Source organism: Amphiura filiformis, chromosome 17, assembly GCF_039555335.1.
Source record: "Amphiura filiformis chromosome 17, Afil_fr2py, whole genome shotgun sequence".
NCBI classification, from domain to species: Eukaryota; Metazoa; Echinodermata; class Ophiuroidea; order Amphilepidida; family Amphiuridae; genus Amphiura; species Amphiura filiformis.
This window is the reverse complement of record NC_092644.1, coordinates 48,914,263-48,938,074: the sequence shown is the minus strand read 5'-3', so window position 1 is coordinate 48,938,074 and position 23,812 is coordinate 48,914,263.

Below are 23,812 nucleotides of genomic sequence, written 5' to 3'. Positions count from 1 at the left end.
AATGTACATTTTAATTTCATCGCGCGATGCTGAGATGTTACAAAAGCATCGCAGCATCGCATCGCGTTGCGAAGTGGAGTCAGGATCGGGCTTAATGGTAGATTTTGTTTCCACTCGTACTCTTGCATCTAGGGTCCCCAATATTGATCAATATTTTAATCGTGTATAGGCTAACATTGTACTTAATTTAGTATATTTTGCTATATTCGTAAGCAGCTAGGGCCGTTAAAATTGTCCCGGAAAGTTGTGTTGTGTTCAATTTGTTTTTCAGCGCAAAATTTTGCACAGATGTGGTTGATTCCTTGTCCGTGCCCCCGGATGTTGATACCACAACTACCTGGCGATAATCAAATAGATACAAGTATCTATCCTGTTTTTGTGAACATCTTGTGGATGACCAATTATATCCAAGTTCAAATGTTACCAAAGTTCAGACTTTTTAAAATCCTTATTTTTTTTTAATTTTCTATCTACATGTATCATCAATACGTATATCATGTACGCGTATATCTCAAAACCGGTTTAATGCCGACAGATAAAATTCTTGCTGAGACTCTTTGGCAAAGAAAATGTTGATGATGTTTCAAGGAGAGGCGTACAGTGTCATCGCCCCTATATCTTCATGGTAGAAATCGCCATGGTAGGTTGAATCCACAGCCACACATGGCAATTTTCTTCCGACCTTTAATATGAGAGGCAGTAGCCAAGTGACCTGACTAAGGCTATTGATTTCTCGCTGTGTGAGTAAGCTTGTATACGACATTGCGGTCAATGGTTATACTGCCTCCACTGTAGTGAGTGCAGCTATATAGCATGCGCGCTGTAGTCCATACAGGACCAACGCAATATAAAATTAGCGTTTTTGGTCAGATTTTGAGTTCAAGACTCACGGCCGTTTCTCAAAGCCGGGCTCAAAGCGCAAACTAACGACTATCATATCTGTTCAACACGTATTTTCAAGTGTATGAGACCACATCTGGTTTCTTGAGAAAAAATCATTTACGGGAGATATTCATCATTTTCCAACCCGGTATCCGAAGATTTTCGTCTGATATCAAAATCGTGCATAGCAATTCACGTGTATCGATCCCGTGTATTTATTTTAATATCTCTGCTGCATCAAATAATTATTAGCCAGGCGATGTCGGTGTGAGGCGATCGTTGGTCCATTTGTTAAGGCGATATAATACCCCGATTTTCATCAGTACCCCTCTTCTTTTTTTTCTTGCAAATTTATTAAGTACATATATATGTTTATCACCTCATGTCCTGAACTTATAAAATATATCTACATACAAATTGCTTTTAAACCATTTTAGTAAGTCATTTTAGCCCTATATATTTTTTGTTTACTGTAACCTAGTAACTCAGATCTGTGTTTCATAACAAACCATAATTTATTCTTTTCAAAATGTTCAAGTAGGGTACATGAATAGAATACATTAAATCCTTTGTTATACTCTCTATAGAAAATCTATAGTGGTGCATGCAAAATACCTACCATGATATAACACTGAATAAATTAAATAAACACTTATACAATGGATGCATAGTCATTAGTTGTTAGGAGAAGAAAAGGCTATTAGGTCACCGTATGTCAGGTTATAGGTCAATTGGTTCAGGTCAAATTTAAGCATCAATTTTGAATACACATGTGAGAGTCTGTGATATCATATGAGGCATAATTTTGATATTCTGTCTTTAACTGGATATATATCGAGAAGTGCATGGTGGATATACTAATATACCTTGGGATGTAAATGGTGAGTACAATTTAGAATGCCTAGTTGAGACGGATTTCACAAATAAATATAAAATAGTTACCAAAATCACAAAAGTTAAGCTTACGGAAAACTACCCAATATGGTTGTATAGGTGACAAGAAATACAATTTTTTTTTCATTGCTGTAGTATGGTTGTTGTAACCTGTTACCTATGGCTTAATTAAGTTTCAGTGCAATAATGTCGCAAGTTAAAAATACAAAATAGGCTAGCTCAACATTGAAAATAGAAGCATTTTAACCAGTTCCTTTTTTGATAGTTGTGGAGCACCAAGTTCATGAAGTCATAAAAGAAATCAGGAACCACTTATTCCCATTTTACATATCAACTTTATTTCCCTAATGTGTTAGCAACACATATCCAAAATTTTAACGAAATCCGTTGATAGTAAGCTTTCCAAAATGAAGTGAATTTAAATCATCAGTGATGTACCTCCTTTTGGCTTCTATCTGTAAAAGCATGTAAGCTACATTGATACCGATACCACCAATAAAACGAGAAGATTTGCCCCTTCATTTTGCATACCACTTTGTCCAATTTTTTTTTGTAATTTCTTCACAAAATGCAAAAAATGCAAAAAAATCAATGGGTGTAGTACCCCTTAAGTCCATACAAAAGTTACTTTTCTATAATCACGAGATACAAGACCTATAATCTTTTTATTACTTATCAATGGTGTTTTGTCTGGTATTAAAAATATTTGTAAAGAAACTTGACAACTTATAGTACAATTCTGGTTTACCTTGCGCACCCTATATTCCTATATGGTACAAGGCTGATTTACCCTGTTTTAGGGTTAGGGTTAGGGTAGGGTAGGGTTACTTAGGGTTATACCGTTGTGCGTAGGGCATAATTATGTCAGAATTATTCCAAATAATATCATCAGAACATTTAATACATAATGACATAATCTAACAGTATATAGATAGTTTCGTGCTTTTATAAGGCGTTTGTAGACGCTACCGTTTCCTTCCCGTGCACCTTTCACCGCACCGACCATACTGACAAGTAATAACCGTATTTAATTGAGTGCAAGAAGACAGAGACCAGGACCCTTCCTTTCAGTCACACAACGGAACTATAGTGCCACCTTTGCGGCCAGCTGTGTGGTTTCCTTGAAGTTGACCATCCAACACTTCATTTCCAGATAACCCGGGCCGTTCACATAACTTACACTCCCATTGTGGCCTGTACACCATCCACGATAATCAACTTTTGAAAAGCAAAGGATTTCACCCTTAGCTAAAACAATATACCCTAAACAGGTGTTTTTACACCCTAAACAGGGATTTTATTCCTTGCATCAAATTTCATACCCTAAATTTCATTTCTGCGTATAGCAATTGTAATTTTGCTACCCCTTTTTCCAATATTTCATGCCTTGACACCCTAAACGCGTTACGCGCGTATCGTGCACACCCACGAAAAACTACCCTTTTTACGCGTTTTTATTATCGCGGATGGTGTACAGGCCCCAGACAAACAAGAACCTAGACCTATAACTTTGGTTTGCGTAGTGAAGTCAACACTGCTTAGCAACGATTTTGACAAGGACGCAACCCGGACGCAAACAAGCAGACATGTTCGCGTCTACAGAACATGTTGCGTTTGACGCGGGCGATAACGGCGCAGCAATCACGCAAACGATCGCGTTTTTCGTTCCAGACATGAACGCTTATTTCTCCGCGTCCGACCACCCGACCAAAATCACCTTGGATACGTGGCTTCACCCCCAGACAAACAAGAACCTAGACCTATAACTTTGGTTTGCGTAGTGAAGTCAACACTGTTTAGCAACGATTTTGACAAGGACGCAACCCGGACGCAAACAAGCAGACATGTTCGCGTCTACATACTGCCATGGTTAGGGATGGGCAGTTACAGGTCTAGGTGGTATGTCTATGGTACAGGCCACAATGGGAGTGACCCCCGGGCTTTCCCCTTCTCAATAGCTCTTCTTTTCTAAGTGCTGTACATCATTAGATCTAGTATTATAGGCCATACGATTTACGCTTGAGCCTGGTTGTAGTCTTGTTCAACTTTCAAGACAGTCTCTTATATAGGCTAGGCCTGTGCGGATCTCCCCCAGCCACTCGCGATCAAGGAGGGATGGGGATGATCTGATCCGATTGGGTGTATCCTTCGTGTAAGAGAATACCGAACAAATTCCAGCTCTAATCCTAACCCTAACCATAATCCTATCCCAACCCTAATCCTTACCCTTACCCTAACCCTAAATCCTAACCCTATAGTATTTCGTGCTAGCAGTAGCAGCCAGGGGGAAAAGGGGTAACTTCCCCCCTGCGGAAAGTCTTCCCCGGATTGTAGCCGCCCTGATATTTACTATTTTTTATGCCTTTTTGTAGCCTACTTTTTAGCCCATTTTCAACCATTTTCGTCAAATGTTATTTACCAAACTGCAAGTCTTATCCCAAACAAACACTACAATCCAAACCCAATTTGCACGATTATGACTTTTAAATTTGAATTGCCAGCCAAATTAAGGGTTTCCACGTCGCCGTTCAACACAGTCACGCTAAAGACCCATCTCGCGGGAGATACAGCACGGGCACAGATGTCTATTTAACCGGCCATTGACTTTACATTCATATTAATCATACAAAAAGTGATTTAAGTGAAATGTTTACCATTCCGTATAAACTGTGACTGTATTTATTAGATGTTACTTTAAGCACATCAAAATATGGCCTCATTGGTACATTATTCAAATATGGCGACATTTTGTCATTTTAAGTGTAAGAATCTTATTGGAAATGCAAGATAAGTAGCCAAAGAACGTATAAAGGAAACAGCCAATGAAACGCAAGAAATTCTGCTTATCATCAAGAGAATATTAAAATAAACTCTCTGTAAATTATTGTTTCAGATTGAAACTTCACTTCATCCACTGGCGGCGAGCGATTGAAATTGACCAATCAACTAGATCGTTTGCTTCTTTGAAAGAACAACTCATCCGACATGTATATTTTAAGTTTAACATGTGTTAGTTGGCACTACAACAGGTTTGTCAGGTAGGCCTACTTCACTAAAATTCACAGTTGTGTTGCGAAAGGTCTTCAAGATAATCTGCTTCATTAAAATCAAACTATGTCCATATGCCACTGCTGGGCATGGGCTTCAACATAAAATATCAAGAGCTATCTCAAACGCAATTCTGAAATTTTTGAATTTTTTTAAGAAATTTGAAACTTATATTTTCATGATTATTGCCGTCTGCGGTCGACACCCGTCATGCCCGTGTGGAGAGGATAATGTCTTTGTCTTAGACACAAAGTCATGTCTCTAGATATGCTAGACAAGACATGTTAAAATGTCATGTCCTTATGCAAGACACTCATGCACAACTCATGTTTTCATGCAAGACTTCAGTTCGCTTAAGACAAGTCTTTGAAGCCAGTTTTGAGGCATACCTAACCCTTAATTTCGTTTATAATTAGTAGTAACCGAACTCTTACATTCCAGGAGGAACTTGAAGTATTATCTGTGAAAATCGTTTTGATCCGAACAATTTGTTTGCAGGATGTGTATCTGAAATAGAGATAGGAAAATCACTTGACTTGTCGACCCGGTATGCTCAATTTCCCCTCAATTATAAATAAATCTATCTAAATCAGATCTGTCCGATATCGTGTCATCTTGTCTTTTGGATCATTTACATGGACATCTTTAGAGGTGTGATTTACATCTCAAATATTAGATTTATACTCCATTCGCTAGCGATGACCCTTTAGTTTTGACCACAAGATTAGATTGTTCTTTCTATCAAATTTCCTTTAAAAGGGAACAAGGCGAGTAACTGAGAAATTGTCAAGAGAAATCTAGCTGTAGAAATGTGTATTTCATAACGCTAGATTTCTACAATAGGATGAAACAACCAAGTTACAAAGTGGACCTTTCGTGAATTTTTCTTTCAAAAAAGGATTAATTTCAACGTTTTTGCCCGAAAGTGTGCTTTTAGTGAATTATGCTAACTTTCAACGGTTTATACATAACAAATTACCATTTTCGGGTTGGCATTGGCCCGGGGGCCGGGGTGCGTCGAACCCCTTCGCTAGCTTGGCAAGCGACAAACTGCGATGTGACTGATCGATACATGTGCTTGGTCACTGTGCTTTGGAGAAAACGATGACTTCATTGGTCGAAACAGAATGGCTTGTCGCTTACGATATAGTATGAATAATTATTTAGTAGTATCAGCTTGTAGTGATGGCTTTAATAGAAATGGCCAAGCAATTCGATCCCAGTTATCGAAAGATATGTTGATCTTTGGACAGGAATGATAGGATTGTCCCGAGGAATGATGGCTATGCACTTTGCACTTATATGTCCCATCTTTGTACCTCAAAGATTGAGATGGTGATATAGGCCTACTTGGTATAGTGAAATTTAAAACGCAAGCAAAGTCTTTGACATCACATATTTTTCTGCTTCTGAAAGTCTTACATTTCATCTATTGTTTGTTTTTTGTTTATTTTCAAAAGTAAAGAATAGTTTGTTATCGCAAGTGAAATATTTAGGTAAAGCTGTAAGATTTGAACCAAAGATCCTGAAGGTGTAAGATCAAACCTTTAGTACGAACACCATGGGCGGCCTGAACCCTTGCCACTTGCATAACTTTATATAAAAAGACCTAAACATGATCAATAAAATTGAGGGCAAACCCTTGTTAGTTATCTGTCATGATGCGCCACTTAAAATGCTTAACCCAATTCTTATCTTAAACATACAAGTCATGATGTTATTTACATTAAGAGTAGTGCGGCATAAGGCGAGTGGGATGACAGGAGCCATAGGTTTAAAGTTTAACCATTTAACTAAAACTGCAGCGTTTTCCTTAGTAGTCATGTTAGTGTACTTCTTAATAGTAATACATTATCTTATAAGAAATGAGCTAATGAAGCTAATAATCGCATTAATATAGTTATAATATGTTCTTGAGTTGAGGCCAATAATGTATCAAAACGAACGTTTTGGGCCTTTTCACCCACTCAAGAAAAAATGCAAATATAGCCGAAATGTTTCAAATGACACCCCTTATAAAGATTTGTGATCGCCTTTATACACCTATCCGACTTCGCCATTACTACAGTGTCCCCGATGTAAAACTGCGGTATCCCAAGGTCGGGGGTTCCATCCATTATTTATTGTGTGCTGTACAGAATTGTACCCGGGAATTGTACACAACAGTGATATTCAATACACAATCATGAGTATTGAATTACGAATTAAATCACCCGCTCTGGTACATCTGTGTTGCCGTCAATAGAGGGCCAAATACAGTAAACGGAACCCATACAATTCCTCTTGAGTGTCCGCTTTATTTGTCTCAATATTTGAGTGCAAACACCGCAGCTCATTCTTCCCTCCGACTCGCCGTAAAGAATCGTATCATCAGCCACCTTTTGTCTGTCAATGTTGTGAGATCATCGGTTAAGGCGGGGACAGTAAGGAATTAATGGCTTCGTCTTGGCATTGACTCCGGCATTGACTGTTAAAATATTACTTAAATCACAGGCTTTATAAACTTTGATGTTTGACGTATAAATGTGAGATATATAGTTTTCAATGAGTGACTGCTTGGGTTAGAATAATCGCTTAAAGTCAAAGATGTAATCCGATTCTGACAATATTCAAATTCACTTGTTCATATAAAGTAGAAAATTTGTGACACTAAGAATTAAAATATTGTACCTTTGGTGGCTGACGCATGCGTTATGTGAGATACAGACTTATCATAACAGTATAACTGTCAGCTTGAATCGTTTGCTTGAACAAGTCAAAAAGTAGTTCGAATTTAATGTTCATAATTCTTCTTAGAAGAAGAAAAAACCTTCCAAAATGTTTTTAAAACTGTCATCCAGGGTCAGGGAGAACTATAAAAAAGGGTTTCGAAAATCAAGACCCTAGTAGAGAACCATAGCATGTTAACGTTTTGAGAACCACAAGAGGTTCCTTAGAGTGACAACAAATCCTTTTATGGTTCCTTTTGAGAACCATTGCAGGTTCTCCTGAGAGGGCAAATGAAAAATCTTGGAATCTACTTTCTGCTCAGAACATGCATGCAGAATGTTCAAAAAATTATCCAACTATAGGCAATTTTGACAATTCAATTATTATAATCATTATATTGCACAAGTAATTACAAAATTAGAATGTTTTAGAATATGTGTTTTTGGTTTTGCTTATTTTATTGGAGGAGACTTGGTGAGATGGAGTTTATATAAGACCAAAAAGAAACAGGCGGGGACAATATAACAATAAAGCGAGAGAAAACAGTGTTGGTAAGCAATGGAAAATTGGTTATCTGCAAATTTTGTTGTTGGATACCTCTTTTGGGCAAAATTGGAACCCACATTATTCTGATTATAACAGTCACATTTAGCGTGCACATACAAACGACTCACTTATGAAAAAAATATAGGATATTTCTTATTTTAATGAATTCACTAATGCTCTAAAAACGGTTCAAATAGAGGTCGGTCGTGTCTTAATATTCACTCGAGGGTTTTACTATCATCTTTTGACAGAACACGACAATCTTTATACATTCTGGAATCAATTTGACGTTTGCTCATAATGTTGAATCATTACAAAGATTTGTCATATTAATGTTACTTCTTTTCAAAGGCCTAATTCTGTGTCAAGTATTCCCTCAATGCTGTAAATGTTATAAATAAATGCTAGTGATTTATAAAGATGATAAAGTAGGTCTCACCTGGCCTGGCGGCGTACCCGCACTCTCCAGTGGCATACATTTCTTTTTTGACATGGGGGGGGGGGTGGATGTTGGAAACAATTTCTTGAAATATAGTGAATCCAGCCCCTTTTGGCGACAGCATAAGCGAATGGTACAAATGCGCGCGAAGCGCGGGGAAAATGTTGCCATATTGAAGCTAAAATCGTGAAATACGGTGTGGTTTAAAAGTGGAACAAATTCGCATGAAGAGCGCAAACATTGACACTTTTAGGCTAAATTGGTCAAATGAGGTTAATTTGGTCAGAAACCCACATATGGAGGGATGATTGTAACATCCCCTTTATCAAAATAACTAAGCTGATCATGTGCTTATAATTCTGCAACTGAGTTTACTGATGTACAAACCGTCCCTTTTAAGGGAACTTTTATTATTCAGTAATAAGCCAATGATTCATACAATAAATTTAACTATATCTTCCCAATTATTCCCCATTATATGCATGAACAATGGTAGCATCTTGAAACAATAATTTTAACCATTAATAAAAAAAATCCCTTAAAAGGGAGAGCGCCTATCAGATGAGGTCAATATTGAAATGGTGTCCTGTTAAGTTCATGGTTGTTTTTAACTTTGTGAGGTGATGTTCACATGAAAAATGGGAGTTTTAATCGCATTTAAAATGTATTGAAAAGGTGTTCTTCAGATATGTTTGTGAGTAAATATGAAGTTGGACTTGGCTGTGGAGATCAGATCATGAAAGGTTGTTGCTAGTCTTACCATCTCTTATACCCCTGCTCCAAGTCGATACACGACTTTTTGTAACCAAGTACCAAAATGCATTAATATTGAAATAGATATTTTATAATGCAGGTACTGAGACTCTCAACACCCACCACCCCTTACCACATCTGTCTGAATATGTCAGGAAGGAACTTGCTAATAAACACGCGTAAAGATTCTAATTACAAAAATAAGTTGATTCAGTTAGGAAGATGTCTAGCACATATAGTTGGAGACAATACCCAGCAAACACAAAACGTTTTCGACATCATTCGCAAAAGGTTATAAAAGGTTGTCAGAAAACGTTTAAATGTCGGGTTATATAAAGGGTATATTAAGGGTATAAAACGTTTTCATAACCTTAAAAAACATTTTTTGATAATCTACTGCTCAGCAAACAAAAATGTTTTACAGAAAACGTTTAAATGTCGGGTTTTATAAAAACGTTTTAATAACATTCCAAAAACATTCTTGAAAATCTTGATACAAAACATTCTAAACAGAATGTTATTTTGGGGTTGAAAAAATATTTTGCGAAAAATGTTTGCCCAAAATATTTTCAATAACGTTTTAAAAACGTTTTCATGACCTTTATATAACCCGACATTTAAATGTTATTAAAAGGTTTTGAAAAAACATTTTAAGAACATTTTTGTGTTTGCTGGGTTCAAATATTTTAACATAATGTTATATAAGTATTGACACAATATTTGGCAAAAATGTTTGCAAAAATAGTTTACAATAACATTTTTTGAAAACATTTAAAAATATTGTTGTAGTGTGTTTTCATATAAAACGTTTTAAAACGTTATCATGACCCTTACATAACCCGACATTTTAATGTTATTAAAACGTTTTTACCTAAACCAAAAGCCAAAATATAACTTATTTAAAACGTTTTTAAAACGTTTTTGTGTTTGCTGGGTATTAGACAAAATGAGTAATGAGATGAAGAAATTCAGATATGAAGGAGTAACGTTTCTGAAAATTACTTCAGAATTCTGTGACAATAAGCTCCGGACAAATCCTTTGCCGTGACTCTTATACCGGTTATGAATATACAAGTGGAAATGGGATTTTTGGGGTCTAAAAATACAAGTCGCTCAATGAAATTCTCGACTGGAGATATTTGCACAGATGAACTTGGGATTGATATACTTGAATTATGCACATGGTTATTATCGCTTTCTAATAGTTTCAAAAGATGTACCGGTAATCATGAGTGAGGTACTGAGGTGCACAACATATCAATTTGTGCTCCTTTATTTTGCAGATGCACAATCAATCCTGCAATCCTAGTCCTTCAAGAAGACTCTAGGCTGAGGTTAAAAACTATGTAGCGAGGCCTCGGTCTTCGGCGAGCATCCCCCAATATCCGAGGTCCTTCATGAAGGACTTTACAATCCGCGTATTAAAAGGTGGACGTGCCTCTGGTTGAACAATCCGAAGCAGACTTTTATATGCTTTAGTTGTCATTTTTTTTAAACCGAGGAAATATTAAACGCGGTCTCCCGTGCATAGCAATCCAAAGTAACATAAATTACGAGAATACGTGTACATTTTTAGTCGAAGGGGATCGAGTGGGCCAATTTCGTAGCTTAAATTAAAAAAGTAAAACATCTTTTACAAAAAAGACGCGTTGCACAGTAGATATACATACCATCTCCTGTAGTTACATCAGACATAGCATGATAGTGATAAGGTCATAAAACGATGGCCATGCATGCACGCCGATTGGTCAGAAGTTGTCAAGCACTTCAAAGCGAATACCACGACATTTTTTTAATGTCATCATGGTCGTGCCTATAGCGAATTAAATGTTTTAAAATGTATTTTAGGAAATGTAGATACATTAAACTAGTACATTTAGGTATATTCATATTGATGAGTAACGGACATCGTGGATAATGCGGTCTAGACCTAGACCTACTTGTCATATAAGAACGCCTACCGGCTCCCATACTTGACCAAGCATGAACAGACGCGGTTAGTCTTAAACACCTTTTCCATGCAGACTTCTCCAGTGCTTACGGTATATTTTTAGTTTTTCGCGACTGAAGACTAACTTACAGCCATTTGTTTTTGTTTTTTAAAAGCGCCTTGTTGAAAAGCAGTTTATAAGACGGACCATAATGATTATAATATTTGAAAGAATGGAGGACAGATTAGCTTTGACGTGACATGAATGAGACGTTTGCAGTTCGTACACGTGACGTCAACGTGACGTCATTCCAGCTTGCTGATTGGTCATACCATCACACAAAGTTATGTAAAGGACATGTATCATCACGGCATTCCCGTTCAATGAACATATTTTATCCTAAATATCCTATAGTAAGTAATTCCATCATGATCAGCTGAAAATAAACTATATTAGGTGTTTTGTCATTAAACAAAACAAAACAACAACAACAAAAATTCACCACTTATATATATTTGGGTGTTAACCTTTGTTTTATCATGAACCCAGTTTGATAGAGCATAGGTGAATGTGGGTTGTCGTGACAGGAAATCGCCTGAATGAGTCGATCTTCTTTTTATGTTAATACGGTTAAAATAATCTTGTCTCTATCCCATATGTCGTATCTTTCTTTATTTAAACGCAAGTGACATCATTTTAGCGATGTTAAGCTGCGCTATATTTATATGATTTGTCTCATACGAGTGCATATAAGGTCTTTATCTAATATGACATCATTTTATTGATGTTTTCAAATCTGTGTTACGTTATGTAGGTTGTCTCACCGTCTACATGTTTCCTTCATAAACATGGTAAATGGCATTTGATGTTACACACTTTACTGGACTGTCTATATTACATTGATGTTATGCGTACATCCATTATTCCAGAAACCATCACGTGACGTCACGACGGAAGACCATTTCAGCCGCTGGGATAATTTTGCGTTTCATTTGACGAGCAAATTAAACTACATTCACCGCAAAACAGAGTTTAGAAATCGGGAACAGATTGGTTAACATGCTAAACATTTAACTTTAAAACATTTTAATGTTTAGATCCTAAACAATTTCATATTATTTTATGTTTAGATGTTTATCATCTAAAAGAAAGTTTTTAAATGCTAAACATTAGACTTTCTAAACACTATAATCTGTCCCCGATTTTTAAACACTGCTTGCAGTGTTGAGTAAAAAAGAAGAAAAAAAAATCTAAACATGGTTATATCTCTGATGTTTTGTCATGGGAGAGCTCGGGGAAAGACTTTGTGAAATTTCCACAAAATTTATTTTAAAAATGAGCTGTTTTTTGTTTGTTGATGGTTTGTTTTATTTATTTTTGTTTGCAGGGCTGTTTGTTTGTTTTTCATTCCACATGTAAAATACAACGCGGCAACAGCACGCGTCAAAGGACAGGATCAGTGCTTTATGTGTAGCACATAGTGACCTCAAGTCACCGTGACCTTTCCAGCCATAAACCCGCTTAGTGAAGATTAACCCGAGAATTTATTACCACGTGATAATATTAATCCAATGAGCGATCGAATTGTCCGCTACGGTCGACTAATCCAATCAAAAATGACACATTATTATTTATTTCTCATTTTCTGAATGGTAATTATTTATTCTACTGCAACATAATTTGAGATACCAAAGAGCCTTAATTTATAAGACAAGTACTAATAATAAGAATTTAAAAAAATGTATAGGTATTTATAATAGTGCTTACATTTATTCCACTGCAATTAGGATATCTATATCACACCTGCATTTTTACACATGGGTGGAGCGAAACAAGCGAGATAAAATGTCAGATCATTTGTTGGACGGGTTTCGAACGCCCGGCCGAACCGTGTTAAGAACACCGTGCTCCATTTTCTCAGTAATTAAGGTGTAATCATGATAAAGAAACCAAACTAAATATTGGAAAAAACAAATTCTGACTCTGGTTTTCAGGTGCATCCGCTCTCTCCCATAGTGTCACGGTACCTATGAATGAAACGCACATGGTTCGATTCCTAATGATTAAAAAAGGTTACGATATTATAAACAAAAAAAGAACAAAGAATAAAACAAAACAAATATTATCCAATCTCCTGTTTGTAACTTCAGTTTTGATCATAGCATTCTACTTTATAATACCTTCTGTATATATATATAATATTTTATCAGAACAAATTGATTTACTGCATCAACTGGCTTACGAATTACGCGTATTTTATTCACATCCGGCGCGTCCTGTCTTAAATCAAAGATTATTAAAATAAAAATGTTTACTTTGATAGTTTGTTATCATCAATAGCTACGCCTTGTAGAGACAAGCCAGATTTACGTTGTACACAACTTCGCTTTCAAGTCAAGTTCAGAAAACATGAATTATGTGTTTGAGCAGTATCGATGCAGAACACAGATTAACGGAGCGGGTGAGTGTAGACAACATGGGCATGATGGGTCAATAACTATGGGCGTCCTGAGACTATGGGACACGTCTATGGGCAACAAAGTACCATTTGACGTCTTCCCATCATTCATTGCGCACAGGACTGTCCAATTATCTTGATATATGTACTATAATTAAAGACAGAGATAAATGCAATTTATCGCGTCTGATGTCACTGTCAATTACGATCCTTGATTGGTTTACACAGGTTAATCAGCGCGTAAAAGGAAGACCGATCTTTCTGGTGCTGATCGGAGAAAAGGAATAGCAGCAAATGGCGAAAAAGTTCGTACTTTTACAAGGCAAAAAGCAGCTTTTCTAGGGATTGTGGACATGGTGCCTTCACCAAAGAAAGTTTCTTACTATAAAGCCCTAACTTTTGAGATGGTTTGCATGTTGAAAGGTGAAAAATCAACAATAAGACGCCCGGTTATAAATCCGCGTTCAGCAAGTCATCATCACGACACTTGTAAACAAACCGTGCTCGAGTTTGATTGACAGGTGACGTCAGACGCGATAAATTGTCTTTATCTTTGTCTTTCATTATAGTGCGAGGTAATTATCCATCATACATGTCGTTAACTAATGTACCGAGTCTGACTATAGTTACATTAATTTTAATAAAGGAGGTAAAAATGGTCAATGAACTGTTTTTCGAACGTGATTTTGTTTTTGATCTTGGTTTCGTTTTTATTTTACGTGATTACCGATGTCAATGCTATCTAGGGCTGAAGGGTGCCAACTAGAAGATTGGTTTAATTGAGCATGGTATCTATATAGACAAGAATGTCAAATGTGTGTACAGTATGGTTCATACTCTCGTTTGGAACGCTAGTGCAGCGCAGCATACACCTACTGTGTATGCGCCTCTCTTCTATCTATTGCTATCTCTCTCTATAACAATCACAAATTAATTCTGCTACAAAATATTACTAGCCATTTATAGCCAACTCAACCTAAACTAGTATGTGTCACCCTTTACAGACATATTCTGTTCAATACGACATAACAATTGTTCATTCGACTGGCTTACTGACAATTTGGTAAGACCCAAACGTTTACCTGATTGTGTATCACAACACAAACGATAGTATGTACCATAATGGTAAATCGAAATGCATTGTGGGTGTTTTCTATTTTCCCCTGTGTGGAAGCTTATGGACACATCGTTTGTGTGGGTGGTTTAGGGGAAGACAACTCTGTTGTGGTTGGTTAGAAGTTTAGTAGGGGATAGCGTGTCGTAATGATTCAGTCGCTATCAACCTTAGCTATCAGGCCTTACCGATCATCTGAGCAAAATCATCGCGTACTGCGGTTTTGATCAATGGCATGATTGCAGGAAATCATGCGATATAGCCTGGTATAGAAACATTGAAAACATAATGGTACAGGTGAATTTTGTATGGTTTGAATTTATTTTATATCTGAAAGTTACCCTGGGAAAATGTATTTTAAATCTTGTTGATTCGTCACGTATACGATCAGCTACTGCAAGGAATAGCTCACTCTGGGGGTGAAAGTACAAGGATTGTCGCGGAGAAGGTGCGATCGGCGTACGCATTAATTACTTATGAAATCTTCCGCACAGAAGATGAAACGTCTAAATGATATCCGTCGGTCGAGTTTTGATTTCATCCCTAAAACGTAAAATTCTGGACTTGTACGACATAATCTGACTTTCAAACGTTGTGTTGCGGTTTTCTGTCCCGGTTTCTCTTCATCGTTACGTCAGTGTTCTTTTGGCAAAAGTGCACCCACACCACTCCACGCCATACATAAATTCTGCCAGTCACATTTCCCCAATATGAAATTTGTTAAAAGTAAAATTTCAATTTTAATTTTACTTCATTAAAGTTTGGCGGAGGTGGGGTTCGAACTCACGGCGGCGGACTGCTTTGGACACACTATGAACCCATCAGCGCCTTAGACCACTCGGCTACTTGTCTTGTTGGAATTAATTTGAAACTTATTCGAAGATATAATCGCAACTTCAACATAGGCCTACCACGTGACAAGCAAAGGAAGACAACGTACCATATTTTGGAATTTTATTTCAAATAAAAACATTTATGTGTATTATTAGCGCTCAATTGTTGTTAACTGCGTGTTTTATACCAAAAAAAAATCAATGATAAGCCTGATAACTGGGCGTCTATATGGACAATACATTATATCGATTTTGACACGTGCTTGTGTCTCAGTACATTTCCATGGTCAGTAAAATACTATAGAGAAAACCTACCATTTTCTTGTATACACGTTCGATGTTTTGATCAAGTATGTGAATATTCGACATTAGACCCAAATTTTTTTCCAGGAAATAAAAGATTAGATTACCTTAAAAACGAAACAGTAATCTTTTGCCGGGTCTAATGTTATTTATACATAGAATTTTCAACGTTTTTTCTATCGTTATTCTTGCTCAATTAAAAAAAATATTTTGGCGTATATAAAATTGAAATAAAATTCTCTGCCTCATAAACGACATCAAATGTGCCACAATTGGGTATCACGAATCGTTATATATGATGTGCAGTTAATATTCATATTTTCTTTTATACAGAGGATGCTTCAGTTTTGACAGGAAAAATATTTTCTTGAAAACCCTCTCACTCGGTTATTTTAAAAGGTAACCACGCTTCCCTAGAATGTGCAATAAATTAGCATTAAAATTTTTCTTATTCTAACAGCAAGCGTTTCTAGAATGTATTATGGCGAAATGTGGTGTAAAGTGCACCGTAGAAGTTTTTGTATAAGAGTATTAGTCTATATATATATTTTTAATGTAGGGGTCCAATGAGGCATAGCCACATCTACGTTTTACAAAGATAAAACAAAATGTAGGCCTACGTAAGTAACTGAAATTCTTTGACATGACCGTGGTATATATACATTCGTTTGCAGATCCCAAATCCATTAAGCAAATCAAGATCAAATATCAGAGTAGACTGAGTAGAGGATAATTTGGACAGCAATCTAAGTGCACTGTAAAATATTACCGTTATTTTACGGCACTTTACCGTAAATTTTACGGTTATTTACCCTACAGTTGTATTACTATTTCACTGAAAATAGGCATGTTAGTACCGTTAGACTGTATTTGTTTATTTGTGTGTGTGTAAAGTGTTGGATCTTCCATTTAAAAAAAAAAAATAGCCGTATTGACCTGACAGATTTTGTTTAAATGCTATTTCAGCTTATTTCGTATATAAATGTGCAGTGTATAGTTACAGCAACAACTGTAATTTTAACGGTAGAATGTTGGCAACCCATTTGCCAGGTATTTTACCGTAAAATGTACATGCTTTCTACAGTATTTTATACAGGATTATGGGCATTCTACCGATATTTTTACGGCAATATACCGTAGATATGCTAATTATACGGTGAAATGCTTGTATAAGCGTTGTTTTTACGGTAGAATACTGGCAACTTAGTTGCCGGGTATTCTACCGTAAAAAAATACGGTTAAATTTTTACAGTGTGCGTTTATATTTTACAAGGGCGTGGTGCGTAAAACATGCACTGATCAAGAATATCGATCAAGGTGATCCAATCCTGTGCGGAGTTACAAACAATCAAGTTTCCGGATCAAGATCTTTTAAGGTCCATTTTAGACACAGAACCATGCGTCCCATGCGGCACAAGGATTGAGGTGGTGGAGGGGGAGGCATTTTCATATTTTGACTGAGGCAAAGCCCAAGATGGGGGGAATTGCCCACCCCACACCACCCTCACCACTTTTGGGTGCACCCACTGGCCCCGATAACATCAAATCGTACGATCATACACTGAGACCTAAGATCACAACGATTAGATTAAATCTGCCTGCAGAAATTTGTTACAAAAGCCTGGGGAATACCTTTAGAAGATATAGAAATTATCTGGGCTAATGACACTGATCTTATAGTGAGTAATAAGGCAATCCTTATCAGCATACCATCAACTTATAAGGAACATATAGATTTGAGTGAAATCACATTAGAGACCTCAAAGTTACCTTCACGTCATGAAAATTGTGCATATAATTTTTGGTGTTATATTTTCCGGCGGATGTATAAATCGGTTTTAGGTCGTGTGTAACACCTACGTGATATTAAAAAATTGCTCGCTGTTTATGGAACAAAATATACCTAAACGAAGTTCTTTCTAAAAAAAATTAGGGATTAACGAATCACTAGACAAAAATGTTATTTTGCAGCTGATATGTATACAATGTTTTCACCCATATTCCAATTATGGTATTTTAAATTTTAGATTATGCATTTTTTATAGAATCATTATTACCAAGCGCGTTGCGTCGTCTGCAGCACGATAAGAGGGTTATAAATTTGTTAATAAAATCATCCCATAATGTTGACAATGTAAAAGTGTGAGTTCCTTTTAAACATGACTTACTTATTTTTTTAATTTCATTTTCCATTACATTTTATGATACATATTGCACATACTAAGTACTGTGATGATAAACACCGCAAATGAGGCATGTATCTTACATTAGTTGGGAAAGTCAGTGAATATGATTAAACGAGGTTACAATAACATGGTTCATTCACATGTAACTTCCTCATGATGATCATGATCACTGCATTAGAGAATGAATTTGGAGAAAACCTTCTCATAATTACAAACATTCGCTGAGCAGCAAGACCTTCCCTCTAAGCTTTTAATCCGATAAGCTGATTATCTATTTGTTTTCATGAATTGGAAGACATTCTTTGATGTATTACTGAGCTCAATCATCTGAAATTACTGGAGCGTGAGCCACCCAGGCTGGTGGCTCAGCATAGTATTTTATTAACAGAAGGTTTTCTCCAAATTCATTTCCTAATGGTACTTCGCCGTCAAAAATTTATAATGACTCTCAATACCATTTTTCGTATCAAGAAGCAATTGACCATTTCAGTAAACTGAAAGTTTAAATTTCCAAGGTCAATGAACTTACTGTTCAGATTTCACACCACCAAATAAATTATATTATATAATTTCAATTCTCTAAAAAAACCCAACTTATTAACGCCTAAAAGTAAGCATGAATGAACAAAAAATTGCATTATTTAGACTAAATTTGGATTGGTCATGATTAGTAATGTTAAATACTACAAGTGTACCACAGATGGGAGTGGTCGAGTAATTTTTAATGATTGCAGCCTTTTTCTTCTGTTTTCTTCATAAATTAGAAACACTGACATGATTTTGCATGTAAATTCGGTAATTCCCGGACATCGTAGACTTTGAGGACCACTTGTAAAAAATAGTGACTAACGGTCAACGGCCCCAGCTAGAGTGATCAGACAAGCGCTGATTCCAACCATCATATCTGTCACTAAAAACTGAGTCGCTCCTGTGAAGAAAAAATTACGTTTTATTAAGGCAAATTGAACACTTATCTCTATGTGACTCTGATTTCAAGTGGTGGTGTGAGATCGGCATTAACTTGTTGTAACCCGTACGACGGGGAACTGATGCTGGCTGCGATGGTCTATTGGGGAATGTCTATGACGTGCGCTCCTAAGTTGCAAAGTGCCATGGGCTAATTATTATCACTTCGTTACGCGGATTTCAATAGAGAGATTGGGATTTCCAAACGTAGCATCGAACGTACGTGGAATCTATTCAAAACCTCGTCACAGGAGAATGGTTTTGAATCATTAGAGAATGAATTTAGAGAAACCCTTCTGATAATTACAAACACTCGCTGAGCAGCAAGACCTTCCCTCTAAGCTTTTAATCCGATAAGCTGATTATCTATTTGCTTTCATGAATTGGAAGACATTCTTTGATGTATTACCTGAGACTAGGTATTCAAAAAATGAGCTCAATCATCTGAAATTACTGGAGCGTGAGCCACCCAGGCTGGTGGCTCAGCATAGTATACTAAATATTTACTGCTCATGGCGGTCTCGGGAAAATAGTAGGCTCACGGTCTCCAGTTCACCTCGGGGACAATAGATTCCACCAGATCCCGAATTAAGAGCAGTAAATATTTGTTTTATATCCTTCATTAATATATTCTTTGTTCATTAATTGGTTAAAATATTGTCAGTATTTTGCCGTCAATATATACTAATCCTGATGTAACTCAGATTATGGCATGAAACCGCCGTATTTTAGTTGCTAAGACATCATGACTTGCGACACATTAATACCCCAGAACCCGATCCCGCGTATGTGGCGAGTTGCACGGACCACTAGGAACTGCGACGCGGATATGATGTCATACGCGCTCAGAGGAGATAGTAAAACTATTTCCCGGGAGATAGTACTTTGAATAGTACCTCGTTCCCTCATCAATCGGCTTTTTGACTGTTTTGTAAAATAGCAAAACTATTTTTGGTCACATGATACTCGTTTAACCAATTAACGAACGAGAATATATTAATGAAGGATATATTATATCCCTCATTAATATATTCTAGTTCATTAATTGGTTAAACGAGTATCATGTGACCAAAAATAGTTTTGCTATTTTGCAAACTTGTTAACAAGCCGATTGATGAGGGAACGGGGTACTATTCAAAGTACTATCTCCCGGGGAAATAGTTTTACTATCTCCCTCTGAGCGCGTCCCGTAGCGCGTATGACCTCATAACCGCGTCGCAGTTCCTAGTGGTCAATGCAACTCGCCACATACGCGGGATATCAGTACCGGCTCCGGGGTATTAATGTGTAGCAATTCGTTTTGTCTTGCGAAGCACACAATTAAGCAGCACAGACATGACAGAAGTGCAGCTAAAATACGGCGGTTTAATGGCATAATCTGAGTTACATCAGGATCAGTATCTTAATATTGATGGTGAAATAACAGGGAACATGTTAACATGGTTACTCGTTTCACGGCGGTATTGTAGAGGTTGTCACACATTTTCACGGTAAGCTTTAGCCACTCAACTGTGTGCGTGCTTTGTGCATTCAATCAAAGCAAAGCAAGGCCGGCGTAGCCTTGACTAGGCCTAGCCTACATTTATGCCTAGGCCTATGCCTTGTGTTTAATGAACAAAGAATATATTAATGAAGGATATAAAACAAATATTTACTGCTCTAAATTCAGGATCTGGTGAATCTGGTCCCCTCGGTGAACTGGAGACAGCGAGCCTACTATTTTACTATAGTAGGCCCATGGTCTCCAGTTCACCTCGGGGACCAATAGATTCCACCAGATCCCTCATGAGCAGTAAATATTTGTATAATATTTTTTTAACAGAAGGTTTTCTCCAAATTCATTTCATTATTCCACGTAGGCCTACGTTCGATAGGCCTATGTACATTTGGAAATCGCATGTCAACGCATTAACGTGAAAACGTGCACATAGTAATACATTTGGCATGTTTTCTGTTGCTTGGTGTCTAATGGCAGTTATACCCCACACCCCACCCCACCCACACAACACACACAATGCCTTCTGCAAAAGAAAAGGAAAACGTTGTTCAGTGCACCAGTTCAAGGGTTATCTAAAACGTTTACATTTATGTGGTTTCTTCGTACAACGGTAACTTTATCTTCAAATCTCTATGTTATTTTCTTATGCAATCGTTTGTTTATTTCATTAATTAGTTGTCTATTTACTAAATTTGTCCCTCAGAAAAGATATCATTGAGATTAGATTTCGTTGATTGTATTTCAATATCATACGATGTGGGTGTTTTGTAGCAGTGGCACCGAAACTCCAGGAAAGTGAGTATCGCTTAATGAAAGACTACACAACAAGGTAACCCATCTGAACAAACTTATTCCATCTAAAATTTCCAAGTTTGACCACATTAGAAAGGTCAGTCTATGACGCCACTTAAGAAACCCAGATTATGTATCTGTTATTAGATACCAAAATATCCAGTGCTAATTGTTACATAGAGAAAACCAATCCTTAAGCACACGACGCTAAACAACAACCTGAACAACAGCCTGTGATTTCTGCTGAAAGGACCAACGCGGGAGTGTCCCATCTTTGTGTTCACAACAAAGAGTCCATTATATTACAGGTGGTAAAACAGTGGAAAAGGTGGGGGATGTGCGACAAGTATATTTAGGGTGCATTTTCAAGCCTTTTTGGTATTTAGGTCGCAGTTTTCAGAAACGTGGCTCAGTGATGGAGTGACCGGTTTTTGTTAATTCCAAAAAAAAATCTGGAAGATTTTTTATTGTTTTTAGCGAAACTTCACATAATATTTGCTTGACAAAACCAGTAATCATGCTAAAATTTCGTCCATCACATCGAAACCAGTGGCGTACCGTGGCCGCCCTTCCCCGGGGGGCTGAAGAAAAGCCAATTTTGCCGCCCCTTCCTCAACAGCCCGAAAAGGTTGCCCCAATTTTTTTACGGTCGTTTGAAAAAGTGAAGAGCAAAAAAAAAAAGGATTTAGGCCTACAGGCGCTACCGCCCCAAAAGCAACACATTTTGATGTATAGTACAATTTTTCACATTTCCGCCCTTTTTCTTTACTAATTCTTTTTGCCGCCCTTCTTCTTTCGCCGCCCTCTTTTCCCGCCCTTCTTCTTCCCGCCGCCCCTTCGATTTTGCTTTGACCCCGGGGGGCTGGCGCCCCCAAAGCCCCCCCCCCCTAAAAAAATACGCGCATAGAAACACTTCAATAGATCTGAACATCTGATCCACTTTCCCGTGAAAATGGTTTTCGGTTGTGTGTAGTCTCTTTTCCAGTTTACGAGGTACCGTATAAGCCTTTTTATTTATCAATTTGGCCCCTTCCAAAGTACACGGACCCTTGCCTTTTATCTCAAACATGATCATAAACAAGGACGCTGTTCTGTAACCCCAATATATCTGTACATTTACACAATGACGTTTGATTGTGTTGGCTCATGCCCTACACATTTTGAGCTTTGATTGTTCAATGGAGGGTAACGAACTGCGCCATTGGGATTGAGACCAATCTCATAGTGATGAGATATGAGTGATTATGTGAACAATGCGTCTAATTAATTTCGCGAGAGAACCCTGTCCTACATTGTGTGATAAGGATTCATTTGCCGATCGGCTATATAATTTACTTAAGCAAATTCAACTTTGAAAAAACGACGTCTTTGAATGGGAGGGTACAAAGAACTGTGTTGTCAGTTACATTTTTGAACTTCTGTACACTTATGTAAATGAATGAATTAGTTGAACTGCTGGTGGAGTTCACAAGTTCTATAATACTTTATTTAATTTCTGTGAAACTCGGCAAATGTGTATATTGCCTGTGTCTATTTACATGCATGTTACTAGCATAATGCAAATGAAATTCCTGATAATTTGATAAAACCGCTATGTCACCCAATTGGCCAATTGGCCACCCTCTTCTCAAATTCACTTCAGAATGCACAAAAAAACCCACTGTTTTATTAAGTTAACAAAATCTGAATCTTTCATCAAAAGTAAAGTATGATTTAACAATAATTTTGTGAGTGAACATCCTGGGTGAACATAAATACACACAATCAGTATAGAATTCTTGCCCGGCCTTCTTGTTGTAGATTACAATGTTCTGATGTATATTCTGATTCACTTGTTCTGCGAAAATCACTGTTCAGCGGAGTCCATTGAAGATTTTTTATATCCTTTGCATATAAAATCATCGCACAGATGACAATCTCCAGAATGGTGTTCTTTTCACCTATCACACAATTTCTAATGGAAAACAGACCTGCCTTGAATACAGTTCCCCTATTTCCACTAACATTGACATACGTCAAGTGTTGTTTCATAAACCAGACTTCAGCAAATCGACAAAAGAATATATTCCTTTCTTGGAAGAGGTACACACTTTGGCGTATCTTCTCCGCTATTACTGTATAGTAGTACTTTCGCAATTACCGTTCTTTTAAGGCATATGAACTGTAAGCACATAACTAGCACACAACAACACAGTAATAATCTCTGTCAAATAAAAATCATGTACATTTTCTTATACTAAACACCAAAATGTCCCAGTATATTAATAGCCGATTACTTCATTTACATCTTCACAACATAATGTAATCTGAGAATCCCAAGCCTAATTATAAACATTATCCTTTCACATTGCAACACTTCATGGGGTAATTCTAAAATGATGTCATATCCATTTTACATTCTCGGGGATTCCCCGTCCATAAATAGTCTTGACTTTGTTTACTGTGATTACATGGCAAAGG